Source organism: Sus scrofa, chromosome 17 (genome assembly GCF_000003025.6).
Source record: "Sus scrofa isolate TJ Tabasco breed Duroc chromosome 17, Sscrofa11.1, whole genome shotgun sequence".
Lineage (NCBI taxonomy): Eukaryota > Metazoa > Chordata > Mammalia > Artiodactyla > Suidae > Sus > Sus scrofa.
The window spans coordinates 43,881,468-43,906,807 of record NC_010459.5 but is presented as its reverse complement, the minus strand read 5'-3'; the positions used below and the strand labels follow the sequence as shown (position 1 = coordinate 43,906,807).

Here is a 25,340-nt window from a genome sequence, read left to right as displayed (position 1 = left end):
CTGTTTGGTCCTGGATAGAAACTGGCTTCAGAATAGGAAAGAAAGCATAGAGTTAAGTCCCCTTCTCTGAGTGGGTACATGCTAATGGTGACCTTCTACAGTGTTGCCTCTAGGCTCATCCCAAATATGTTGAATTTCCTAGACTTTTCTAAAGGGTGTAGTGGTAAAAAGCTATGCTGATGGCAGATTTTTCTTAAAATTTTATGAGGCTAAGTTGATAGAAAATTAGACAATGCAAGAAACTGCACTTAAGGAAAAAGGAAAAAAAAATCTAAACCATGCGTGGATATCACTTAGTACCCTGGGGTTCTCTGAGGATAGTGCTCAGTGTTTGCTGCTGAGGCCTAAATGCCTGAAAACTGGTACATGTCCAGGCAGAGACGACCAGACCCACGTGATCCTCTGGAGACATATGGAGATGAAAGTCCCTCTTCCGTCATTAGAGAGGCCAAATTAAAGCCCTATAAACAGAAAAATCTTAAAAGCAAGGGGTTTATGACATGTTCGAATGAAGAGTGTTGCAAAGGGACAACAGATTGGGAGTCTGCATGGAGCCTGGGAAAGATTTGGAGGGTTGGGCTCGGTCTGAGTACATCTTGCTCTGTCCACAGGAGACAAGATGCCACGTTGGCCTGAGGCAGACATTCTGGTTGCTTCAAAGCTGGGCTTGCTTCATACATATGTAGGTTGAAAACCTTAGAAGGGCTAAATTTGTTCCTCAGGCAGTGACCTGATTGGGGATTCTGTTTCCCAGATGCCTTGATGTTAGGAAAGACAATTGGGTACATTTCAGGAGCAGTGGGGCTCCTGGAAAGCTATAGCCCCTCTGAAATGGGGTAGGGGTGGGATCTAGTGTGTCTCCATTGAGTTTGGTTGGTATTAAGCCACTTCTGCCCCACCTAATTAAGAATTTAATAATCTCAGTAAACTGAAAAACCCCATCCTATTTCTGAACTTACAAAGCTGGGGACTAGATCATTTACTTATTCAGTCAGTAAATACTTTGTGAGCACCCATTACAGGCCAAGCACTGTATCGAGCCCTGAGAGCACAGCAGGGAGCAAGGCAGTCATGCTTCTCATAGAGCCAGCTGACCAGATTGTTCCTCTGAGCCTGAACCAGCCACACTCAGAGGTGCCTCCACTAAAAGGGCGTAGTTTTTACACCAAGATAAAAGTTTGCCCATATATAATCCTAGAATTTTTAAACCTTGTTATGCGTAGTTTATGTTAAGTATGAAGTGAAAGGTATTTTTCATGTATGTGTCATATATTTGATTTACATGATTTGGAAACAGCATTTGGTGCCTTTAATCATAACACCTTCCCCCTCCCCTGGCCACTCCCCTCAGGTTACGATGTTGAAGACACTTTGGTAAGGCTTAGTGGGTTTGCTCAGTGCCCACGGCCATCAGAAATGTGTTTACTAAGGCAGAGCAGCTCCACGAGGCACAGCGTGGCCAGCTGGCAGCATCCAAAGAGAGCTGGCCCTACTCTGCTGCTGCTTGGACTTTTCTCCCTTCCTGAATTTAATTTCTTGGGTCACATTCCAAATGGACCCTCAAAGCAATGAACCAGTTAGAGTGGTGCTAACTGACTGACTCCTCAGTGCTCTCAGTAAGCTCTTCCCTAGCTCTCCCTGCTTAGGCTCAGGGCCTTCTTATGGAGTAGAGATGCCTTGAATTGGTAAAAATATTATTGTATTCTGTATAAAGAGTGCAGTGGATAAATGATGAGCTGTATTTGTCATTTATCAGATAGAAAAATCAAGGAATTGTTTTTGAAGTGTCACCTCTCCTAACCCTGGAAAACATGAATGAATGGTCATTTTTTCAAAGTCCTTTTGCAGAACAAAGTCCACATTCATTAGTAGAGCTTTCTGCCATCTGACTCCAGTCTCTTCTCAGTCTCAAATCTTTTAACCTGGCTCTGCCTATCTTTTAGTAAGTTCTAGTAGGCTCTCTGACCATGTGCCTTCATATTACCAACCTTTTCCCCTTCTCTGCCTTCAGGTCCCAAATCATCAGATGCCACCCGCTTGAGGCCTTCCTCGGTTTTCCTCAGTCATTATTATCAGTCTGTTTTCTGTATCACAAGCCCCTAGAAGCACATCCCCTATGGCACACATCACCCACCACTCTACCATGCTTCTGTTGACATAGCTTTCTCCTCTCCTGGATTATCAACTCCTTGAGGGGTCAGGGACTTATGCGTTCATCTTCCTGTTCTCTAAGTATCTGGCATAGTGAGTCTGCTAACTTCGACTGAATGCTTACACTACTCCACCCACTGTGTAAGCACTTTGTATCTACTATCACCTTGAAAGAGAACACTTATCATCCCCTTTTCACAGGCTAGGAAACTGAGGCACAGAAAAGTTAAGAATTTTTCCCAAAACCTCAAAATGGTAGAGTGGGGATTTGAACCCAGGCTGTTAGGAGTCAGGGCTTCTAGCCACTACTTGATGCTGAAATAAGACAGTATAATGTCCGTGCTCTTTACTGTACACAATGCTGGCATAATAATAGCTAGCTTTTATCAAGGACCAGCTGCAAGGCAGGTACTAAGCTAAGTGTTGTATGTTTATCATCTTAATCCTCATAAAAATCCCATGAGGCTCATGTAGGTATTATTCTAGAGATAAGCAGACAGATTCAGAGAGCCTGAGGTCAAGCAGTTTGTCTAGATGGTACTATGCTGTGTGCCTAGAAAGTGTTCACAGGGAAATGGATGAATAAAAACTGGGAGGGTTCGGGAGGAGAACTAATGTGTAAGGAGTGCCTTCCATTTTTTCCCATAGTATGTTTTCCCAAAATTTTGTTATGAAAAATTAAAAACATATTGCACAACAGAAAGGATTTTACAGGGAGCAGCCATACACCCCCCCAGCAGGTTTGACCATGAACAGTTTCCTCTGTGCTTCCTCTCCCTCTACCCAGCTGTCTGTCCATCGTATTTTTTATGCATTCCCCCTCAGTGCTTTGGCATCCATATCACTAAGTAGAGGTCATTATTTGTTTATAGTTTTTTATTTTGAGGTAAGATTTGTACATTTCATTTTAGTTAAATTTTAACTGTACATTTGCTGAGTTTTAACAAATGCATATGCCTGTATAACCTGAACCTCAGCCAAGGTATCATTACCTGGAAAGTTGCCTCATGTCTGTTCCCAGTCAGTGCCCACCGCTACCTCCCAGAGGAGAGTCTACTGTTTTTATGTTGTATTTTTATATGCCTTTTTTGGTTCCAAAAGAATTTAAGGTGACTCATTTAGGTCCATAAAACATACAACATAAATCATAAATGAGAAGTGGTTGAAAAGAAGAAACTAAGGAATGTTAAATGGATCCAAGAGAGCACCTGTGATATTCCAGGCACTTTTATAAGTAATACATTATTTAATTGTTGCCAGAGGCATGCATGCTTATTTGCATTTTATAGGTGAAGAAGCTGCAGAATTATGTGACTGATAATAGGGACACTCTTTGACTCTAGAGTCCATGCTTTTACCACTCTAGCCCCCCCAAAAGTAAGACAACAGATACAACAAAACTTATTTAGAAAGTTATTGTGGTCTCCAATACATGCTCAAATATTTGTAAAATTTTGTTACCTGATTTTGTTACGTGTAGTTTACCTCTGGGAGATGGCAGTGGGTGGGGGTGAAATAGTCCTACAGTGTTTGTAAAGTCCTGTAAGGTCAAGGCTGGCTTTGAGTTATCCTGTATGGTTCGAGAGATGAGATTCCATGTCCTCAGAGAAAAAAGGCAACTTTTCCAGAATTAGTGGTAACAGTAGGAAGTCTTGAAGGGGTCCCATAGACTGTTAAATCAGGCCCTAACAATGTCAACAAGGAAGCATCTTATATGTGAAGGAGACTTGGTCAGAGCTTTCAACTTTGACTCTGAGGCGTTCTCATTGTGGTTTGTGGGTTAAGAACCCAACATAGTGTCTCTGAGGTTGCAGGTTCAGTCCCCAACCTTGCTCAGTGGGTTAAGGATCTGGTATTGCGGCAAGCTACGGCATAGGTCACAGATGTGGCTTGGATCCAATGTTGCTGTGGCTGTGGACTAGGCCCACAGCTGGAGCTCCCATTCAGCCCCTAACCTGGGAACTTACATATGCTGCAGGTGTGACCATAAAAAGAAAACAACAACAACAACAACTTTGACTTTGAAAGGGCTCTTCTTAGTTGGGTTAAGAAAGAGTAAAGGTAATCTTTGGTAAAAGAATTATAAATAGGGAATCTTAGAAATCATTATATTTGCTGCCTCTTGCACTCCATGTTGAATCTCCTTTATAATAATAGATTGGGTATACAGGTAAAGCCTAAGGAAGAATTGAGGTTTACTTTGAGTTTTCTTATCGAAATGCCCGAAAAAATGATTGGGTCTCTTATAGTAGGAAGCTTATCACAGGACTCCTAGATAAAGTGAGAGAGAGTCTTTGAAAAAGAAAGGAAGACGGTGTTAAATCGTTACCGACTTGGCAATATCAAATAGAAGGATTTCCTCTTCTGTACTGTGGCCCCCAGCCAGTGGGATGATCCGCGTGTTAGGCCTGTTGGTCTCTGGACCAAGACATGCTTGTGTGGCCTTGGGTGGTGGTGTGAGGAAACACAGGACCCAGCTCAGCAGTCAGGCCCATGGAGACCTAGGGCAGTGAGTCTGGAGACTGCTGGAATGAGGCAGGTTTCCAAGAGTCCTGCTCTGCTGTCCACACTGCCCCTCCCTTACCTATCAGCCCCCACCCCCACCCAGTCCCCTGGATGCCATGCCCAAAGCTTACAGAAAGAACACTTTCTGAGTCTTTCAGGCCTCCTGCCCTGTACCTCTGTCCTGTGGGGAGCAGGAGAGGGAGGGACGGCCAACTCTCCAGTACAAAGAGCCACGTTCATGGTGGTTGCCAATGATAAATATTAGTTCTTCCTCCCAGGCAGTAACACAGTTATCTTAATAGACCTCTTTAATTGAAGAGAATTTTAAAATAATGTCTTCTGATTTTAAAAGCCATTCATTCTTATGGTAAGAATCTGAAAAATATGAGAAAGCATAAAGAAAACAATTGAGATTCCTGTTAGTGATACCCTGATAGGCATTCTTTTTAGGCATTTATTTATAAACTCTTTACATACATTGTGAAGGCATGTTATATATACATTTTGTACCTTGCTTTGAAAGTATTTGCTTATCATGTCTTATAAAATGTCATACTCTAAACATTTTCCTGTATCATTAAATTTATTTGTAAGCATAATTTAAAATATTGATATTCCATCTATTCTATGGACAGCCCTCTTTTTTCAGCCTACTGATTTCATTGAATTTGAAGTGAGTTTCGCATGAGCAGCAATTGTAGTTTTATCAATTCTGCCAGTTTCTACTTTTTTTTTTTTTTGTCTTTTTGCCATTTCTTGGGCTGCTCCCGCGCATATGGAGATTCCCAGGCTAGGGATCGAATCGGAGCTGTAGCCACCGGCCTACTCCAGAGCCACAGCAACACAGGATCCGAGCTGCGTCTACAACTTAAACTATAGCTCACAGCAACACCGATCCTTAACCCACTAAGCAAGGCCAGGAATCGAACCTGCAACCTCATGGTTCCTAGTCGGATTTGTTTCCACTGCGCCACGAGAACTCCAGTTTCTACTTTTTTATTGGTGTATTTAGACCATTTGCATTTAAGGTAATTATTAATGTATTAGGGTTTTAATCTGCCATTTTATTATTTGTTTTGCTTCCTGTTTCTCTTTTCTTGCCCTTCTTTGGGTTATTTGAACATTTTTAAGGATTTTATCTTACTTGTGTTTTTGATTTTTTTTTTTTTTTTTTTTTTTTTTGGTCTTTTTAGGGCTGCACCCACAGCATATGGAGGTTCCCAGGCTAGGGGTCCAATCCAAGCTGTAACCTCCGGCCTACACCACAGCCACAGCAACGTGGCATTTGAGCTACGTCTGAGACCTAGTCCACAGCTCAAGGCAACACTGGATCCTTAACCCACTGAATGAGACCAGGGATCGAACCTGCATCCTCATGGATGCTAGTCGGGTTTGTTAACCGCTGAGCCATGATGGGAACTCCTTACTTGTGTTTTTGAATGTATCTTTTTGTATCATTTTCTTAGCAATTGCTGTATTACAGTATATATATATTTGACTTATAACAGTCTGTTGGTATCAACATTTCACCACTTTGAAATGTGGAAACCTTACTTCTATCAAGCTCCTTTAATCCCCCTTTAAAATATAATTATCTTGAGCAGCAGATGGTATTATGATTTTTGTTTCAGTCATTAAATATAAAACTCATGAGGATAGTCTGTTATATGTACTCATTTTCCTTTATCCTTTTTTTTTTTTTTGGCTTTTTAGGGCACCTGTGGCATTGAAGCTTCCCAGGCTAGGGATCAAATCAGAGCTATAGCCGCTGGCCTACACCATAGCCACAGCAATGCCAGATCCAAGCCACGTCTGTGACCTACACCACAGCTCAGAGAAACTCCGGATTCTTAACCCACTGAGCGAGGCCAGGGATGGAACCTGCGTCCTCATGGGTACTAGTCAGATTCGATTCCGCTGAGGCATGCAGGAACTCCTCATTTTCTTTATTCTTAACTGATGCTCCAAGATTTCCTCTTTTATCATTTCCTTTCTCTTTGAGGAACTTCCTTCCTTTCTTCCTTTAACTTCCTTCCTTCCTTAATTCTTTAAGAGTAGATCTTCTAGCTATGCATTCTTTTGGTTTTCTGTAGTCTGAGAATGTCTTTCCCCCTCCAATCTTAAAGTATAGTTTGCCCAGATATAGAATTCATGGTTGACAGTTCTTTTCTTTCTGCTTGAAAATGTTGTGCTACTTCCTTCTGGCTTCCATGGTTTCAAATGAGAAATCTGTTGTCGTTTGAATTAGTGTTTTCTTATAGACAGTGTGTTGTTTTTCCCTGTTTTCAAGGGTTTTTCTTTGTCTTTAATGATCAGAATCTTAGTTATCATTTGTCTTGTCACAGATTTCCTTGAGTTTATTTATTTGAGAATTTCCCAGTTTCTTGAATCTGTAGGTTTGTGTCTTTTACCAGGTCTGGACATTCTCACCCATTATCTTTTTGAATAGTCTTTCAGCCCATCTCTTTTTATTCTCCCTCTGGGAGTCTGATAATATGAACATTGGATCTTTTGTTATCGTTCATTCGTTTTCAATCTATCTTCTCTCTTTTGTTCATATTAAGTTCTGTTGACCTGTCTTCAAGTTCATTGATTTTGTCTTCTGTCATCTCTATTATAAAGTCCATCTAGCAGTTTTTGTTTCTATCAGTGTATCTTTCAGTTTTATAATTTTTATTTGGTTCTTTTTTTTAACATCTATTTCTTTGATGAGATTTTCTATTCTTTTGTTTGTTTCAAGAGAATTCGTAATTGCATGTTGCAGCATTTTTGTGATGGCTGCTTGAAAATCCTTTGTAAGTTGATTCCAACATCAGTTTCATCTTGGTGTTGGTGTCAGTTAATTGTCTTTTCTCACTCAAGTTTGATTTTCCTGGTTGTTGGTAAAAAAGGAATTTCTATTCTGTCATGGACATTTTGTCTGTTTTGTTAGAAGACCTGTTTGAATCTTTTTTTTTTTTTTTTTTTTACTAGGAAGTCACTCTCTTTAGGTTTAGAACACAGTTCAGGATCTACTTTTGTGGGCTCTGGTTCCAATGACAATTTTCTTTTCAGAACCTTTGCTGTTACTGTTTGGTGTTCTTGGTTTATCTGGTGCAGCCTGGGGCTCCCCCTGGACCCTGCTGGTACAGTCAGGTTTCTCCAGGCCATGCTGCCTAGTGCTACCAGGTGGGAGAAGGGAGTCTGCTGGGATAAAGAGTACTTCCTGGGGGCCCTGCAGAGAGGGAGAACATTTTCCCAGATTGCTTTATTATCAGTGGATTCCTTATCTAATTCTCCTTGTTGGTGCTGTCAGCTGGCCAGCTGTTGTCAGCAGAACTCCTGTTGTGTCATAGGGAAGGATGAGCTTACCTAAGTTGCCTTCTGTTGCCAGGCTGGGGCTTGGAAAACACTGGGCTTGGGCCACCTTCTTGAATGGGAAGTCATAAGATGCCCTGCTGCTGTGTTGCTTTTCCAGTCCTAGGTTCCCCAACCTGTTCACCTTCTTTTTCCCACCTTTCCGATTTCTCCTTTGGCTGCCTTCGTGTTATTTCCAGGGGTTATAGTTGTACTTCACAAAAAGCTGGGGGAGAAATGGTTTATGGCATCTTGTCCAGGACCTTGACAGTATTCTTTTTAAACATTTGTCTTTTGGATGATTAGGTCATTTTACATGCTGGGTATAGACATGACCAAGAAGGCTGGGGGCGGGGGGCACTTCCAACAGCCTTGAAATCTGAAAGATTTCCTTATTCCGCAACCCATGGGTCTGGGCCTGGTTGGTCGCCCAGTACAGGCGGTTATTCATCTGTCTTCCGCTTGCTTGGCTGTGATGTCAGCTCTTCGTGTCTACTTTAAAAGGCAGGCATTTCTTGTTGTTGTTATGCTCATTGAATAATGCAGTAGTTTGTCACACTTCTAGCATGATTAAAACAGATAAACTATGGCCTTTGTAGAGGGTTTTTCTCAGCCTCTCCTTTTGGTTTATTTAGTTTCTCTTTTGACAAAGATTTTGTATTAAATTCAGCCATTCAGATTGTATTTGTGATTTAACTATGAGATGTGAATATTTATATTTCATGGTTGTAAAACAGTGGCCAAGTTTTTTCATAAATTAGTGGGAAAAAGTTTCTGACATTTTTCTACTTGCAAATGAGGAATTTGAGGTCATCTCAGTTCTTCCACAGTAAATGTGTCTTAAAAAAAAAAATCAGAGTGGGAAATCCTTTGTATTGGAAGCCATGGGTCCCTTTGTATAGTTTACAATAATAGTTTTGAACAAATAATTTCAGGTTAAAATTGCATACTATTTATTCCCACCCATTTCCTTTATTGGCTGTGACACACAGGAATTACGCCCATTGCTTGACTAACCTTTCTGACCTTTTGTTACTTGGCTATAAATTGACTTGGGTCTTTTGCAAAAACACTGTCAGGGGGGAAAAATCTTTTTGTTAGAACCCAGCCAATTCCTGCTTCAGTGCAGAACAGTTTGTTCTCCTGAAGAAATGAGCCAGTTCAGTGAACAGAAAAACATAGCCATGAACTGGCATCGCCGAAACCTGCAAACACGATTGCCCACGATCATTCCACAGAGCAAGGGAACTTTATAAAAGAATGAGGCTGTGGGGAGAAAAATATAGTTTGGAGTTCCGTGGGCTTTAGGTAAATGTACTTGACTTGTTAGAGTTGTAACCACATAAAAAGGGATCCTTTTTCTGAGCTCTGGCAGCCACCACCATTTTACCATTTTAAATGAGAATGTTGTCGAATTCTCGCTCTGCCTGCTCTCATGGTCTCAGGCTGCTCTGGTAGCTCACAGCCCCTGTGTTTTCGGGGGCTCTTCCCACCAGGTTGGAAGCTTCTTCTGTCTAACATTATAAACATTTCCTGAGTGACTGCTCTGTGCAAGACCGAGTCCTGGGTTCACCCCCAGGGAAGACATTTATAGTGGTCTAGTGAATTACAAGAAAACATGAAAAACAATTCCAGTGTGGCAGGTGCAGTTACAGGAAAAGACACAAGACTCTGAGTACTTGACAGACTGTCACAGAAGTGGGGCCTTTTGAGTGAAGTTTGAAGACTGCCTAGGAGTTAGCCAAGTAGATGAGAGGAGCAGGGAATTCTGGGCAGAGAGGAGTGGGTAGAGGTGAGGAGTGATGGGACAGCATAGGGGTTCCGGGTACTGTACGTAGAATTGCCCGGCTATAAAGTGTGAGGAGAGAAAGGAGTGGTGGCCAGTGAAACTGGAGACGGACAGGGACTGGATAACGTGTCTCAGATGCCATGTGTAGCAGTTCGGAGTTTGTACACTAGGCCGTGGGGGCACTGTAAGGGCTTTGAAGCCTGGAGCTGGCCTGGGCAGAGTTGGAGGGGGAAGACTCAGGTTGCAAGGAACCATGAGCTCGGGAAGGGTGAGTTGGGCCAGACTAAGAGAGGACCATGACACCAGGCTCCAGTGGACAGACTTTCTCCTGCAGGGGATCACTGAGGACAGTGATGTACCTGTCTAAAGGTGAGTAGGGGACGGGGGACGCTGCGTGTGTGCGTGCAGGTAGCACAGGTCACCGAAGTCACTGCAATGGTCTGCTGGTGACAGGGGGGTGCTCAGAACTTGAGCAGAGGGCCACCTTGCTGATGCAGGAAGTGAGGAAGGAGGCAGGAAGCCTGAGACATCTGCTAGCTGTAACATGCCTGTCAAGGATGCTTTTACATAAGCTAGTTCATTTAGTTTTCACTGTGAAGCTTACAGTGTATGCGCTGATACCATTCCCATTTTACAAAAGAAACTGAGGTTTGGGAGGTTAAATATGTCACCCAAGACCCAAGTGACCTGCACTAGGAGGTCACTGAGTCAGGGTTGGAACTTGGGTTTATCTGACTGACTCCCACCATAGTGACAAGCCATCTTGTTCGTTTTTTTGTTTGTTTGTTTGTTTGTTTTTGGTCTTTTTATCTTTTCTAGGACCCCATCCTCAGCATATGGAGACTCCCAGGCTAGGGGTCAAATCGGAAGTGTAGCCACCGGCCTACGCCATAGCCACAGTAACACCAGATCCAGGCCGTGTCTGTAACCTACACCACAGCTCACAGCAATGCCAGATCCTTAACCCACTGAGCAAGGCCAGGGATCGAACCTGCAGCCTGATGGTTCTTAGTTGGTTTTGTTAACCACTGAGCCATGATGGGAACTCCGTGACAGGCCATCTTGAATAGTACTTGTTGGAACTGAGCCGCCCAGTGTTTGCAAGTCTCAAAATCTCTAGAAACACTCAATAAGAGCAATGCCCATAAATAATAGCTCTGCTGATGCTTAGATTTTAGTGTTAATATTAATATAATTAGTATTTTGAAAGCCTGTTTTTCTTCTTGACCTGTCATCTCATGAAAACATTAGATCGTAATTTTATGTCTTAAAATCTCACCACTATGGAAGAATTGGTCTGGAGGAAGGCCCAACTAATTTGGCGAAAAGTGCAAAGGACTGAATATACATAAAGAAATGTAATTTTTAAAGTTCAAATGAGTATGTGTTATAACAATTCATATTAGAATAACAAACCATGGCCTTCAGTAATTAGAGACTCTTTTAGAACCAACACGAAGTTCATATGGTGATTTTTAGTAACTATATGCTTTTAAAGGTCTCAGAAAATATTTTTCAGGTAAGTTTAGTATAGCTGAAGAAGGCATTTACTAAGCAAAACCTGTCTTCAATCAAGTCCCAGGACAGTTGAGTGATTCTGTGAAGAAATACTCATTCCGTAGTCATGAGGTCAAGGATTCCAGGGTTAGGGCTTAGGAGGCAGATGAGCAAAATCAAAAACAAACCTGGCCTACTCTGTATCCATTAATGGATCGGCCCCTAATTACCAAAGGGTAACATTGTCCCATCTGGGGTTGGAGGCCTGAAAAGGGAAACACTGCCCCACCTGGGATTGGCACCTAGGAGTGCCAACATCAAGGCTGTGATGAGAGGATGTTGCAAGCTGTCTGTTCGTCCTCTCATTTTCACCCTTCCTTTGCTTCTTGAAGTAGAACCAGAAATAAAGACTGTTTTTGAAGGAGAAAAATGCTGGAAATGTGGGAAAAGTATCTAAATCTTAAGCCAATTCTGTATTATTATTTTGCATCATCACTAGTAAAAGAAAATTTGCCGAATTTTTAAGAAAAAAAATTAATATCTAATGTGACCGAGCTGTGGAACTCAGCATGCCCCTCTGCCAAAACCGAGATTATATATAGCACAGGAAAGGAAAGAGCCCCGCTTTCCTCCCGTGGCCGCGAGCAGAGCAGGAGCAGCACTTACGTAACGGGGTGTGCGCTGCGTCTGCCCTCGGCTCACACAGCGGGGCCTCGGTGGTGGCAGGCTCTTTGTTTGCCTCTGCGTTAACTCTTGCCTGCTTCCTCTGTAACGGGGGCCTGTGCCTGGCACGTAAGGAAATGCCGGAGACACGGAACCAGAACAGGCCCTTATGGTCTTAGTCTAGTGGAGCAGATGGGCAGGTGAGGGGCCAAGAGGCTGTGGGTCCTGAGGCCAAGGGGAGGCACGGCATGGGGAACCTGCCAACCTGGCCTGGTCGTCCCGAGAGGCCCTCCCAGTGAAATCCCTCGCCTCCCCACCCTGTGCTTTGCTCTGCTATAAAAAGGCCGTAATGCCTTTACTGTTTGTAGGTATTTTATGCTGCTGTGAAAGCTGAATGTGCCTCACCCTTGGTGGACATTTTGTAAATAGTCGTTTCTCTGCCTCTTTCCGCTCTGCAAACCCCCAGACCCTGTTCTGCCTGGTTTTCGTTTCACTGAGAAACATGGCCCACTATTTGAACTCTGTCAGTGTCTCTCTCTTGAACCTCAGAATTTGCATCTTCACCCCCCTTCTCCTTCCTGTCTCCCAGGATATGTATTCCAGTTCCTTTCTGCTTTTCCTGGGCAAGTGCGGTCCAAGGCTGAGAGGTGCAGGAGTGGAGATAGCCAGTGAAGGGAAGGATGATGCCTCTGTCACAGACACATCACAGCTCACTCTCCTTCTCATCCAGGTCCCTTAGAGCCTCTCAGATAAGCTTGGGGTTTCCAGGCTCCTGTAGCATTTCCCCTGTCTTCCTCTCTTGCTTCAGTTCACTGAAAGGAGTAAAGAGCCCTTTGCAAGCTGTCAAGTCTAAAATCCTTTCTTTCCTCCTGCAATGTTCTTCTCTCAGCAGGGTCCTGCTGAGCATCCTTCAAAGGGGCCTCATCCTGGGGTCCTGCTTGGCTCCATTTGTCCTGATGTTGTTAGAGTCTGTATTTGAAGGGGTTGATGAGAGGACACTCGGCACACATCTGTCCCCTTTCCTGTCTGGTTCGTGGCCTCCCCTTTCTGCTCTGCTCCTCCCCAGACCCCATATCCAGCCAGGCCCCAGTTGCTGACACACTGCCATCTGAAGCAGTGGTTCTCAACAGTGGACACTTGGCAGCGTCTGGAGACTCTTTTGATTGTCACAAGGAGGCAGGGTGGAGGTGCTACTGGCACCTAGTGGGTGAAGCTCTAAATATCCTATAATGCAGTCCCCTGAACAAAGAATTATCTGGTCTAAAATGTTAACACCAAGGTTAAGAAGCCCTGATCAAAGGGGTTTCCCACACGAGTCCCTTTCTTTGTGCTTGCCTGCCTCCATGTCTGCACTTGTAGGGGTTTTGTTAACCTCCAAAGCTGCTCCTCCCCAGTGGGTGGCCTCACCTCTCTGGGGTCTTCCCTCACTCCTCTTCAGTCAGAGCTGGTCTCTGCTCTGTCCATGAAACTGCTTGTGTCCATTCACTGAACACTTCATGCCTTGGCCTTCTATGAGCCCCCTTCAACATGATTTATTCTTTCTCTTTTGAAAGCAAAACAAGAGCTTGGCTATCATGAGGATGACCATGCAAATCCCAGTTTATATAATAGTAAACTTGCACAACATGCAGTGAACCCTGGACTTGGCATCAAGATATCTGGTCTGGTCCCCAGCTATCCTCTTCCATCTCTGTGACCACAGACATAATTTCCCTGAGCTCTGGCTTCCATGCAGGTATGGGAGAGACAACATCCATGTCCTAGGATCGTTGAAGCTGTGAGGGTATGTGAGCTTAGAACCGGCTACACAATGATCAGTCAGATATAGGCTGAAACTTAAAATGATTCCAGGGTCCCAGATGTGACCAGGAGACGAAATTGTTTCCCATTGCCTTGATAGCAGCGATCTTAATTCCAGATCGCAGTTCACCATTACTCCTTACGTAAGAATGAGCGGATGCCCCGCAGCACATCCTTTTCGCGGCACAAGTGCTGGAGTATTGGTTCTCTCCCCTCATCCCATATGCTTCTGACTGCCTTTGTTTTAGAAGTTGATGTTCCTCCCTCTCTTGGAACACTGGGGCCCTAGAACTGTACTCTGGAGGTTGGGGGGTCTGTCCTGCCCCGAGGTACCCAGAAGCCAGTGGCCTTGTGAAGGGGTTGCTGAAGCATGAAAGGGACACTGCATCCATCCATTCACTCCCACCACTTTCTGGTACACGGAGACCAGCACAGAGGAAGTAGTTCAGACATTATGTTACGTTTACTTTTTGCCACAGTGCTAAGCGGTTAGTGACACCTGATCTCGTGGGTTTTAAAGGCAGTTTCCATATACCCATTAGGATTAGGATTATAAAAAATCATGTGAATATTCAACAGTGGAGATAACATCTAGTATTTGCCCAAAGGGTTTCAAACATAACCTCTCAATATATGGCCTTATCTCTAGAATAGAGGAGAAATCTTTGCATATCAAGAAAAGAACTGATTCAGTCCCTGGAGATAGCTATGAAATGTCCTGATGCTGCACCAATGGTGTTGGCCTTCCTTTTTTATCAGTGGCTGAAGAAATATTACATGAGGTGGCTGTGGGTCCGAGGCTGGGAGACAGGTGGTATCTTAGCAGCTGGGCGTTGGCATCGGCAGGACTCCCACAGCTGTCGGCAGCAGCACATGATGCCACACACCATGTCCCTTCTCAGCTCTGTGTCCCAGGACCCGGCTCTCCTCTCTGATGGGCTGTCTTGTACTGTTCACGCTTAGGGATGTTTGTGCTTTGGGTTAAGTGTGTAGCTTTGGAAGCAGGAAGACCTAGGTTTGAGTCCCAGCTGTCACCTGCTGCTTGTGTGACCTGAGTCAAGTTACTTATCCATTTAACTTTGGTTTCCCACTTTGGGAAATCAGTAGCTGAAACTTAGCTCATAGGATTATCACAAGGATTAAAATAAATGAGGAAATAAATGTAAAGAGCAGTTAGCACAGTGCCTGATGTATAGTAATTTTACACAGCCGGTGATGGGAGTGGTGGTGGTTCTCCTTGAGGGCAGAGATGTGGCTTTGGATCCTCCCATGTCCAACATGTTTCTTAGCACAGAACTGAGTGTCTAGTAGCACTCAAATATTTTTAAAATTTAAAATATATACATGCAGGAGTTCCCGTCATGGTGCAGTGGAAACAAATCCAACTAGGAACCATGAGGTTGCAGGTTCGATCCCTGGCATTGCTCAGTAGGTTCAGGATCTGGTGTTACTGTGAGCTGTGGTGTAGGTTGCAGACGTGGCTCGGATCTGGCGTTGCTGCAGCTGTGGCATAGGCCAGTGGTACAGCTCTGATTAGACCCCTAGCCTCCTTGGAACCTCCATATACCGTGGGTGTGGCCCTAAAGGGACAAAAAGACAAAAAAAAATATGTATATATATATACATGCAAACACACTCTCAGGGAATAATCTGATAAGGACAATAACTTGAAAAACTCTGGAGGTCGTACTTTTAGTGCTTTGGCTAATGTATAAGGAGTCTAAGACAAGTCAGTCTCTACTCTTTGCAGTCAGATCATTTGAAGGGAAGCACCTGGACCATTTCATCTCAGCCCCCTGCCGAAATAACTTCACTTGACTTTGATTTACTGCCATGTCCTCTGCCTTCTGGAGGATGGACGTAGGAATGGCCTGTCTCAGAGTTCCCTTTGTGGTACAGCAGGATCAGCGGCTGCCTCTTGGGAGCGTTGGGATGCATATTCAGTCCCTGGCCTGGCACAGTGCATTAAGGATCTGGCGTTGCCACAACTGCAGCTTAGGTTGTGACTGTGACTCTGATTGATCCCTGGCCTGGGAGCTCCACATGCTGCAGGGCAGCCAAAAAAAAAAAAAAAAAAAAAAAAAATAGGGCCTGTTATCTTTCCACACATAGCTGCTCCCTTACATGAAGTTCTGAGACATGGTTCTCCTTGAGTTTACTCCAAGATATTTGTCTCTATATAGGAATAAATGCTCATCTTGTTAAATGATAAAGTGACTCCGAAGTGCACTTTCATGTTTGCCCTCAATGTTGGAGATCTGAGGGGCATTCAATACCAGGTGAGGTGTAGGGAATGTTGTCTCCATTTCTCCCCCATCTCTTCTGCCTCCCCACTTCCTTCCATAGCAAACTGCATTCGTTTCTGTCTTTGGATTGGTCCCCCTCAGCTCCAGGGGAGGGCCTGGATTGTTTCAGCCCCACCAGGTGGCCCCTTACCTCTCACTGCAGTGATTAGTCAGTGTCGGGCGGGGCTGTGGGGGGCAGTTAGTTCAGTGCTGGGCATGTGTCCCAGGTCAGGCCGTCAGTGTGTTTGCCGAGGACTTTGGGAAGAAGGCTCTCCTCAGGGTTTTGAGAGGTCTTCCCATAGCTAGCCCTCCCTCCATCCTTCTGGATGGTGCAGAGGTGTGAAGCCTAGGACTGCTATAGCCATCTTGCCGTGATTAGGGAAGCTACCCCGAGGACATGGCTAACTAGAGAGAAAGAACAGGCTCTTGCTTTCATCATAGAGCAACTGAGTCAAATGCAACCTCCAGACTTTCCACGTACGTGTGGCAGTCAGCCCCCTTTCTTATGAAAGCCATTGTGTATTTGGGTTTTGTTACTTGTGCCTAAGAATCCAAATAGTACTCGGTAGATAAATTTCCTTCTGTTTTGCATATATTAGTGATTCTGACATGTGAACCAAGATAACTACCTTGGAGGCGAGCAGCTGGGGTTGGAGGGCTCCATTTGGGCAAAGCATGAATTGCTTACATATTTCTGTAAATTAAATTTCTTGTCTATATGTTAGTATTTTTCAAACTCATCTGAAAGCCTTAATTAATGAAATATAAATTTAGATAGAACTACTAAATTTATAGGTTTTTGTCATATGTTTTCACAATGAACAGATGTTAAAAGTGCCATGTAAATGTCTACAGACATGTTTTTTGGTAGAGAAACCATCACTTAGATAAGTGTTTCCTCCTCCCTACCCCTTTTCCTTTCTCCTTTTCATCTCTCTCTCTCTTCTCCCCTTCCTTCCCTTTCTCTCTCTCTTTTTCTAGCTCTTTCTCTAAATCTTTTATCACTCAATTTTCCTTCTGTTTTAATTTTTTTTTTTTTTGCCACACCCTCAGGCATGTGGGAGTTCCCAGGCCAGGGATTGAACCCACACCATAGCAGTGGCTTGAACTGCTCCAGTGACAATGCTGGATCCTTAAGCCCCTGTTCCACAAGGGAACACCCACCTTCTGTTCTCATTAGTTTTCTCAGTGTCTGTTAGAAATTGTTGAGATGTAAGTTGGAATTATTTTGTTTAGATGTCAGCATTAAGGTTGAGCTTAACTGTTCAGGCCCTGCACCTACGAGTTCCATACAGATAAAATGACTGGGCATTGAGTGCTTCAGTATCAAGGGACCTAAGCAATCATTTGGGTATTAGATGGGAACATTTGTAATTACAGCCCCCTGATTTTTGCTAGTAAAGCAGAATGCTGCAGGCAAACTCCTATAATTGGTGTATTCGGTAGATGCCCACTAGGTATATCACCATCGCTAAAGCTGAGTGGTCTAGCATTGAGCCCTTACCTTGGAGATCTTGCCGTTCCTTGGAGAGAAAAGCTGTATGTACACCAGGTACTATATGAGCCAGGGCTACTTTTATAGAGGAATATATCAGTAGACCATTCTGAAACCTCTTTCGTAGAATTACTCTACCAAAAGAGTAATTTGGAACCTGTGTTTAATAAATGCCTGTTAGTGCTGTTACAAAATATGCTGTTTGCTAATAAAACCTATTGCTTAAATGCCCTTTTCTTTCCCTTATCTATTCTACCACTGAGCCCTGATCATTAATCTCAGCTTTTTTAAAAAAGCAATCCATGGAGTTCCTGTCATGGTGCAGTGGTTAACGAATCCGACTAGGAACCATGAGGTCGCGGGTTCGGTCCCTGCCCTTGCTCAGTGGGTTAACGATCCGGCGTTGCCGTGAGCTGTGGTGTAGGTTGCAGACGCGGCTCGGATCCGCGTTGCGGTGGCTCTGGCGTAGGCCGGTGGCTACAGCTCCGATTGGACCCCTAGCCTGGGAACCTCCATATGCCGCGGAAGCGGCCCAAGAGATAGCAACAACAACAACAACAACAACAACAACATCAAAAGACAGAAGACAAAAAATAAAAAAAAAATAAAAAAAAGCAATCCATAGCAGTTTTTTTTTTTTTGCCATAGAACCATAATTCTAACACCCGTCCTAGCTATGTACACACAGAATTTGCTGTAAGTAAATCATTACAAAAATTCATAATTATAACTCTTATGGAAAAGAGGCTGCTGTTGGCCTCACATAGGTATAAGCAAGCTGAGTGCCCTTTCTTTCTCTACTTTGAATTAAGTATAGCAGAATGTAAGGGAAAGAAACTTATCATAAGGACAACCTTGAATTATCTTCCTAGTTTGTTCAAAACAAAGCTTGCCAACTCTGATATTCCATGTCTGCAGTGACAGAGGCTTGCTGAGCTCCCAGTAGTTCTAGAATGTCCGTGGGAAGACTAGGCCAGGACAGCCAGCTGGCCATTGGAACCCTTATTCTAAGACGGTGCTGCCACTTTCTTGTGACACTGGAGTCAGAAGCAAAAGGGGCTTGCTGCCAGCAACCCAAAGGGCTGTATTCAGGCAGTGACCTATTTTAACACCATAATCGGGTTGGGTTTCTCTTTTTCCCTCGCGAGGCAGTAATCTCACATTCTTCTGAGTGCGAGGGAAGCCAGTTCCCTGTCACCTCTCTGGCTTGGTGGCTTTTCTGTGTGACAGAGGCCACTCTTAAGTGGGGACATGGATGTATACTCCTTTTCCTTAGTCTCAGGGTCGGGGTTAACGTATGAGGATAAAATGAAAGAATAGGAAAGCCTGAACCTGGTAGGGATGGATAGCTTATGAGGAAGAACAGGACAGGGTGGACCACGTAGGGGAGGGTGTTGGGACGATAGGACCAGGGCTCTGCCCTGTTAAGTCCTGTCATGCATATGAACTAATTACGCAGTTTATTCATCCAGTTTTGTTTGAGCTGCGTATGTGCTGAGTGACAGAGCTTAGTGATAAAAAGATGACAGCTCTTGCCTCAGCCACGGTCTTGTCGGAGGAAGCTTGCACCCACAGTGACAGTGCATTGTCACCAGTGCTGTAAGGGAGGTGGGCCCAGGGCAAGGCTGCTGACTCTCTGGGAAGGAGGGGGACTGAGAAGGGCGTCAGAGGAATTCCTGCTTGAACTTTCCAGCCAGACTCCTTGCCTTCCATGCTCTCCACTCCAGCCCATTCATACCTCCATCAGGCTGGTGTCTGGTCGGCGTCATTTTTGTTTGTTTGTTGCCTTTTGGGGATGTGCCTTGTGTAGTGACTGGGGGTCAGGTCGTTTGGGTGCAATTCTCCAGTCTCCTCAGGGAGACCTTGGGACAGGAGGAAAAGTGTGTTTCAGGGCTCCATTCTCCCAATGGTGACATGCCTGGGGACCATGTTTTGTTTTGTTTTGCTTAGGCCTTGAGATCTTTACATCCAGAATGATCCATGCTCAGATCTCTTCTGGCTGGACAGTGCCCTTTAAGACCTGTTGCCACAGGGTGCAGGTTCTTCCCTGATGTCCTGAGGAACACCCAGATCGTACTTGTCTGGTGTTTCCGTTGCCTTTTTTCTTTGTTCTGTTAGCACTTACAGCTTTGAGCTCCAACTGTTTACACATGTATTTATCCTTCTCCCCACTGGACTGTGTATTTCAAACATAGGTCCTGCGTTTTATTCATCTGGGACTCAACAGCTGCTTAGCAGTAGTGAGTCACATGAATGAAGTATATGTGTCATGTAATGAGGTTTCACCTAGCACCACGATGGCTAAAGACATGGAGAGAACCACTAAATATCCTTGACTGATTCTCAGACTTCTCGAGCTTTTAGAATGTCTTGTACTCAACAATAAAGCGAAAGGATATGGAGAACGTTTTAGAGCATATGGCCTAGGAGGATGTAAGAAGTGGCCTGTTGGCATTCAGGAGACAAAGAAGGATTGGAGAGGAAGGGCCGTATATACCATGGCCAAGCAGGGGGCATGTTGAGCATCCAATCCAGGCGTTCCCTAACTTTTGTAGTGCTCTTGAATGCAGGGCAGATTTCAAATGATGTGGTAGTCAACATCGTCATGCCTCAGCTTCAGATGTTCATGAACCAGCTCATGTATCAGTCTGGATTTGGCCTACAAGGTGATGGGGATATAGCTAAGTTTAGTGTTCACAGAAGTTGAGGTTGCCTGTGTAAGAGCCTTGCTGGTACCAAAGGAGCAGGTGCTTCATAAAGATGGATGTCGCGATTAAATGAACATTAGGACCAGCCTGGTATAAGTTCCTCTTGACTCTATCATGATTTAGACCTTATATTTTGAGAAATACTGATATATGGCAAGAATATTCCTAAATTAAAAGACAGTTATGTACACCAGAGGGTGCTGTGCTTCAATTTTTGTGTTTTTCTTTTCTCTTCCTGTGGTGGTGTTACATGATTCATTTGATGATTAGCCAGTTAAGGATTTGCCCTCAACAAAGGATTGCTGAAGGCTGAACAAACCCTGCCCACTCGCTACTTTCTTAGCACCATAAAGACTGTAGCACACACTCCCTGGGTCTGCTGTGCTCCCTGCTAGTTCTTACCCATTAAGTTCTTTCTTTAAAACTAGACAACTTTTCTTACGCTGCAGCAAAGGTCCGTTTCCAGTGTTCTTTCTTTGGTGGAGATGGTGACCATCTGGTCACCATCATCTGTGTAGTAACAGTGATTGAAGGCGGTTCTTAAGTCACCCTTCAGCCTTTTCTCTTGTCGAGGCAACATTGTCTCTGTTCCTGTGGCCATTACCCATAAATCTCCTTTTCCAACCCTTTAATCATCTTGGTGGCTTTCTTTGGAAACGACATCAAAGGCTCCGTTTCAGGGCCTTTATTATGGTGGGGTCTGGGCTGTCAGCTAATGGATACGGAATGCAGTTGTTTTAACCGTTCAGTTTCCATAGCTAGCCCCACATTTCCGGTCCAATGAGAATCCACTAACCACTAGCAGCGAGTTTACCATCTCTTAATTGTGACATACTTTATAACTATTATCATGGTATTGATGTGACCTAAACAAATTTTGACTTGTGAATAATTCTAGCTATTGATGGATATACTTTTGCACCTGGTTTGTTGCATTTAAGATACTTTTCTGAGCTGTCTGATAGTTAAGTGGGTACGTTGTCTCTTTTTGGAGGATAATCTGAATTTTGCTGTTTCCTTCATTTATTCACTCAACAGCTGTGAGTGCCTACTGAGTTTCTGGCTTCGTGATAGGAATTGGAGCCCCAAAGATCAACAGAACATGGTCCCTACCTTCAAGGAGCTCAAATCCAAAGGGAAAATCAGGCACATAGTCAAAGAAATGTACAATATAAAGTGCAAAGTGCCATGAAAGCTGACTTAGGTGCAGTGGAAGTTTACAGAGGCCTCACTGAACATGTCATATTTGAACTGGGTCTGAACATAAATTAGTCTTCAGGGAGAAGGAAGTTAAAGAAGGCTCTAGTGAGGAGATTCTAGCAGATGTAGAAGCAGGGAGGCTGGCATGTTGGGGTGCAGTGAACCTGGTATGACCAGGCAGTAACCTGAGTGGCCGGAGAGGCAGGGGAGTGTCAGACTTGGAAAAACTTGCCACAGGCAAGCTAACAGGTATCCAACAGAAACATAATGTGAGCTGCATATTTCATTCTAAAATTCTAGGAGCAACATTTTAAAAAATAAACAAGACATGAGCTATCAAGCTTTGAAAGACATGGAGGAAATTTAAATGTATACTACTAGGTGACAGAAGCCTATCCCAAAAGAATACATACTATATGATTTCAACTATATGACATTCTAGGAAAGGCAAAACTATGGAGACGGTAAAAAGATTAGTGATTGCCAGGGGTTGGGGTCAGGAGGGATAATAGGATTTTGAGGGCAGTGAAACTATTCTGTAGGGTTCTCTAATGGTTGATACATGTCATTATAAATTTGTTCAAACCCATAGATGTACGCCATCAAGAGTGAGCCATAGGGAGTTCTTGTTGTGGCCCAGTGGGTTAAGGATCCAGTGTTGCTACAGCTGTGGCTCAGATTTGATCCCTGGCCTGGGAACTTCCATATGCTGTGGGTGCAGCTGAAAAAGAAAAAAGAGTGAACTGTAATGTAAATATGGATTTTGGGTGATAATGATGTGTCCTTGTAACTTCAGTTGTAACAAAAGTACCTTCTGCTAGGGGTGTTGATAATGAGAGAGGCTGTGTATGTGTGGGGTAGGGCTGATAGAGAAATCTCTACACCTTCCACTCAGCTTTCTCTGAACCTAAAACAGCTCTTAAAAAACTGCTGATGGAGTTCCCTTCTGGTGTAGTGAATTAAAGATCCAGTGTTGTCACTGCAACGGCTTGGGTCTCTGCTGTGGCACAGATTCAATCCCTGGCCCAGGAACTTCCACATGCCACAGGTGCAGGCAAAAAAAAGAAAAAAAAAACTATTAAAATTAATAAACAACCACCTGAATTTGTTATTTAACCAAATCTATCAAAAATATTAATAATCCTATGTGTAATTAATATAAAGGTTGTTAATGAGATATGTCACTTTTCTAAATACCAAGTCTTTGAGATGCAGCCTGAACTTTCCACTGTGGTGCATCTCCATAGCCACGTTCCAAGTACTCACTAGGCACATGTGGCCAGTGGCTGCTGTGTTGGACAGAGCAGGTCTCAAGAATTGAAACCTGAGCTTCCCTGATTCAGAAACATCAATTCTCAACCACACTGCTCTCCTGCTCCCTAAGCCTGTAATGATAAACACAAAGGAGGGGAGCTTGCAGACCCACTTAATTCCACGGCATCAGCTGTTGCCCTCCACGCTGCCTAGTGGCCCAAGCTGAGAGCATTTAGAGCATCACTAAGAGAACTATAATATGAGCCACATGTGCAATTTTTTTTTTTAATCTTTTAAAGGCCATACCTGCAGCATATGGAAGTTCCCAGGATAGAGATCAAATTGGAGCTACAGCTCCCGGCCTATGCCACAGCCACTGCCATGCCAGATCCAAGCCATGTCTGTGACCTACACCACAGATCTGGCAATGCCAGATCCTTAGCCCACTGAGCGAGCCCAGGGATCAGACCTGTGTCCTCATGGATACTAGATGAGTTCATTGCTGCTGAGCCACAATGGGAACTCCATACATGTGTAATTTAAAATGTTTTAGGAAACACACTGAAAAAGTAAAAAGAAACAGATAAAATTAATTTCGAGACTATATTTAACCCAATATATCAAAAATATTGTTTCAGTATGTGTTTAATATTGCAATTATTAATGGAGACATAGAGACCAATGGAAGAAAATGGAAAGTCCAGAAATAAACCCTCACACATGTGGTCAAATGCTTTTGACAAGCGTGCCAAGACCATTCAATAGGAAAAGAACAGTCTTTTCAACAAATGATGCTGGCAAAATTGGATATCAATATGTAAAAGAATGATGTTGGACCCTTACTATAATACCATATACAAAAATTAATTTAAAATGGATCAAAGGCCTTAGGAGTTCCCACTGTGGCTCAGCAGGTTAAGAACCTGACTAGTATTCATGAGGATGTGGGTTCCATCCCTGGCCTAGCTCAGTGGATTAAGGATCCAGCATTGCAGCAGGCTTCAGTGTAGGTTATAGATGTGTCTTGGATCTGGCATTGCTATGGCTGTGGTGTAGGCCTTCAGCTGCAGCTCTAATCTGACCCCTAGCCTGGGAACTTCCATATGTCATAGGTGCAGCTGTAAAAAGAAAAGAAAAGGAAAAAAAAAAGGATCAAAGACCTGCACTTAAGAACTAAAACTATGAAACTCTTAGAAGAAAACATAGGAGGAAAGCTTTATGACAGTGGATTCAGCAGAGATTTCTTAGATACAATACCAAAAGCTTAGATAACAAAAGAAAAAATAGGAGTTCCCGTGGTGGCGCAGTGGTTAACGCATCTGACTGGGAACCATGAGGTTGCAAGTTCGATCCCTGGCCTTGCTCAGTGGGTTAACGATCTGGCGTTGCCGTGAGCTGTGGTGTAGGTTGCAGACGAGGCTCGGATCCTGCGTTGCTGTGGCTCTGGCGTAGGCCGGTGGCTACAGCTCCGATTGGACCCCTAGCCTGGGAACCTCCATATGCCGCAGGAGCGGCCCAAGAAATGGCAAAAAGACAAAAAAAAATAAAAAAATAAAAAATAAATAAATAAATTTCAGAATGTATAAAAAAAAAAGAAAAAATAGATTGTACTGGATCGTTATCTCATTATAAAATGAACTAAACTTTAATTTTTAAAAGCGTAAAAAAAAAGTTGGAGTTCCCATCATGGCGCAGTGGAAATGAATCTGACTAAGAACCACGAGGTTGCGGGTTCGATCCCTGGCCTCACTCAATGGGTTAAGGATCTGGCGTTGCCATGAGCTGTGGTGTAGGCCAGACCCCTAGCCTGGGAACCTCCATATGCCACGGGTTCAGCCCTTAAAATGACGAACAAACAAACAAACAAAATTAAAAACTTCTGTACTTCAAAGGACACATTCAGCAGAGTAGGGAGGCCAGCCTATGGAATGGAAGAAAATATTTGCAGGTCATTTATCTGATAAGGAGTTAATATCCAGAGTATATAAACTCCTGCAACTCAACAGCAGAAACATAACCCGATTTTAAAACAGGCAGAAGGGAGTTCCCGTTGTGGCCCTGCGGAAACACATTTGACTAGTATCCATAAGGATGTGGGTTCGATCCCTGGCCTCTATTAATGCGTCAGGAATGCGGTGTTGCTGTGAGCTGTGGTGCAGACACAGCTCGGATCTGGCGTTGTGGTGGGTGTGTTGTAGGCTGGCAGGTACAGCCCTGAAAAGCAAAATAAATAAATAAATAAATAAAAATAATACAGTAAAAAGGCATTTCTCCAAAAAAGTTATGCAAATGACTAATAAGCACCTGAAAATACACTCAACATCACTATTCATTAGGGAAATGCAAATCAAAACAAGATACCAACAAGATCACACCTCTTAGGATGGCCACTATCAAGAACCCCTGAAGGAGTTCCCATCGTGGCTCAGCAAAAACGAATCTGACTGGCATCCATGAGGATGCAGGTTTGATCCCGGCCTCGTTCAGTAGGTTAAGGATCTGGCATTGCCGTGAGCTGTGGTGTAGGTCACAGACACTGCTTGGATTCTGTTTTGCTGTGGCTGTGTTGTAGGCCAGCAGCTGTAGCTCCAGTTCAACCCCTGGCCTGGGAACCTCTATATGCCACAGGTGTGACCCTGAAAAGACAAAAAAAAAAA

At 43.8% G+C, this 25,340-nt stretch overlaps 1 protein-coding gene across 6 annotated transcripts in view; it reads left to right on the top strand.

Annotated features, from left to right (window-relative positions):
- Positions 1-25,340, top strand: part of ZHX3 (zinc fingers and homeoboxes 3) — a 114,740-nt gene that overhangs the window by 56,277 nt on the left and 33,123 nt on the right. Inside the window, exon 1 of one of the 6 annotated variants that reach the window (XM_021077230.1) lies at positions 6,553-10,150. The exons of the other annotated variants lie outside the window; for them this stretch is intronic. The gene's annotated coding sequence lies outside the window, so the exon portion shown is untranslated. Of the gene's footprint in view, positions 1-6,552; positions 10,151-25,340 lie in introns of those variants that run through there. 6 annotated transcript variants of the gene reach the window in all.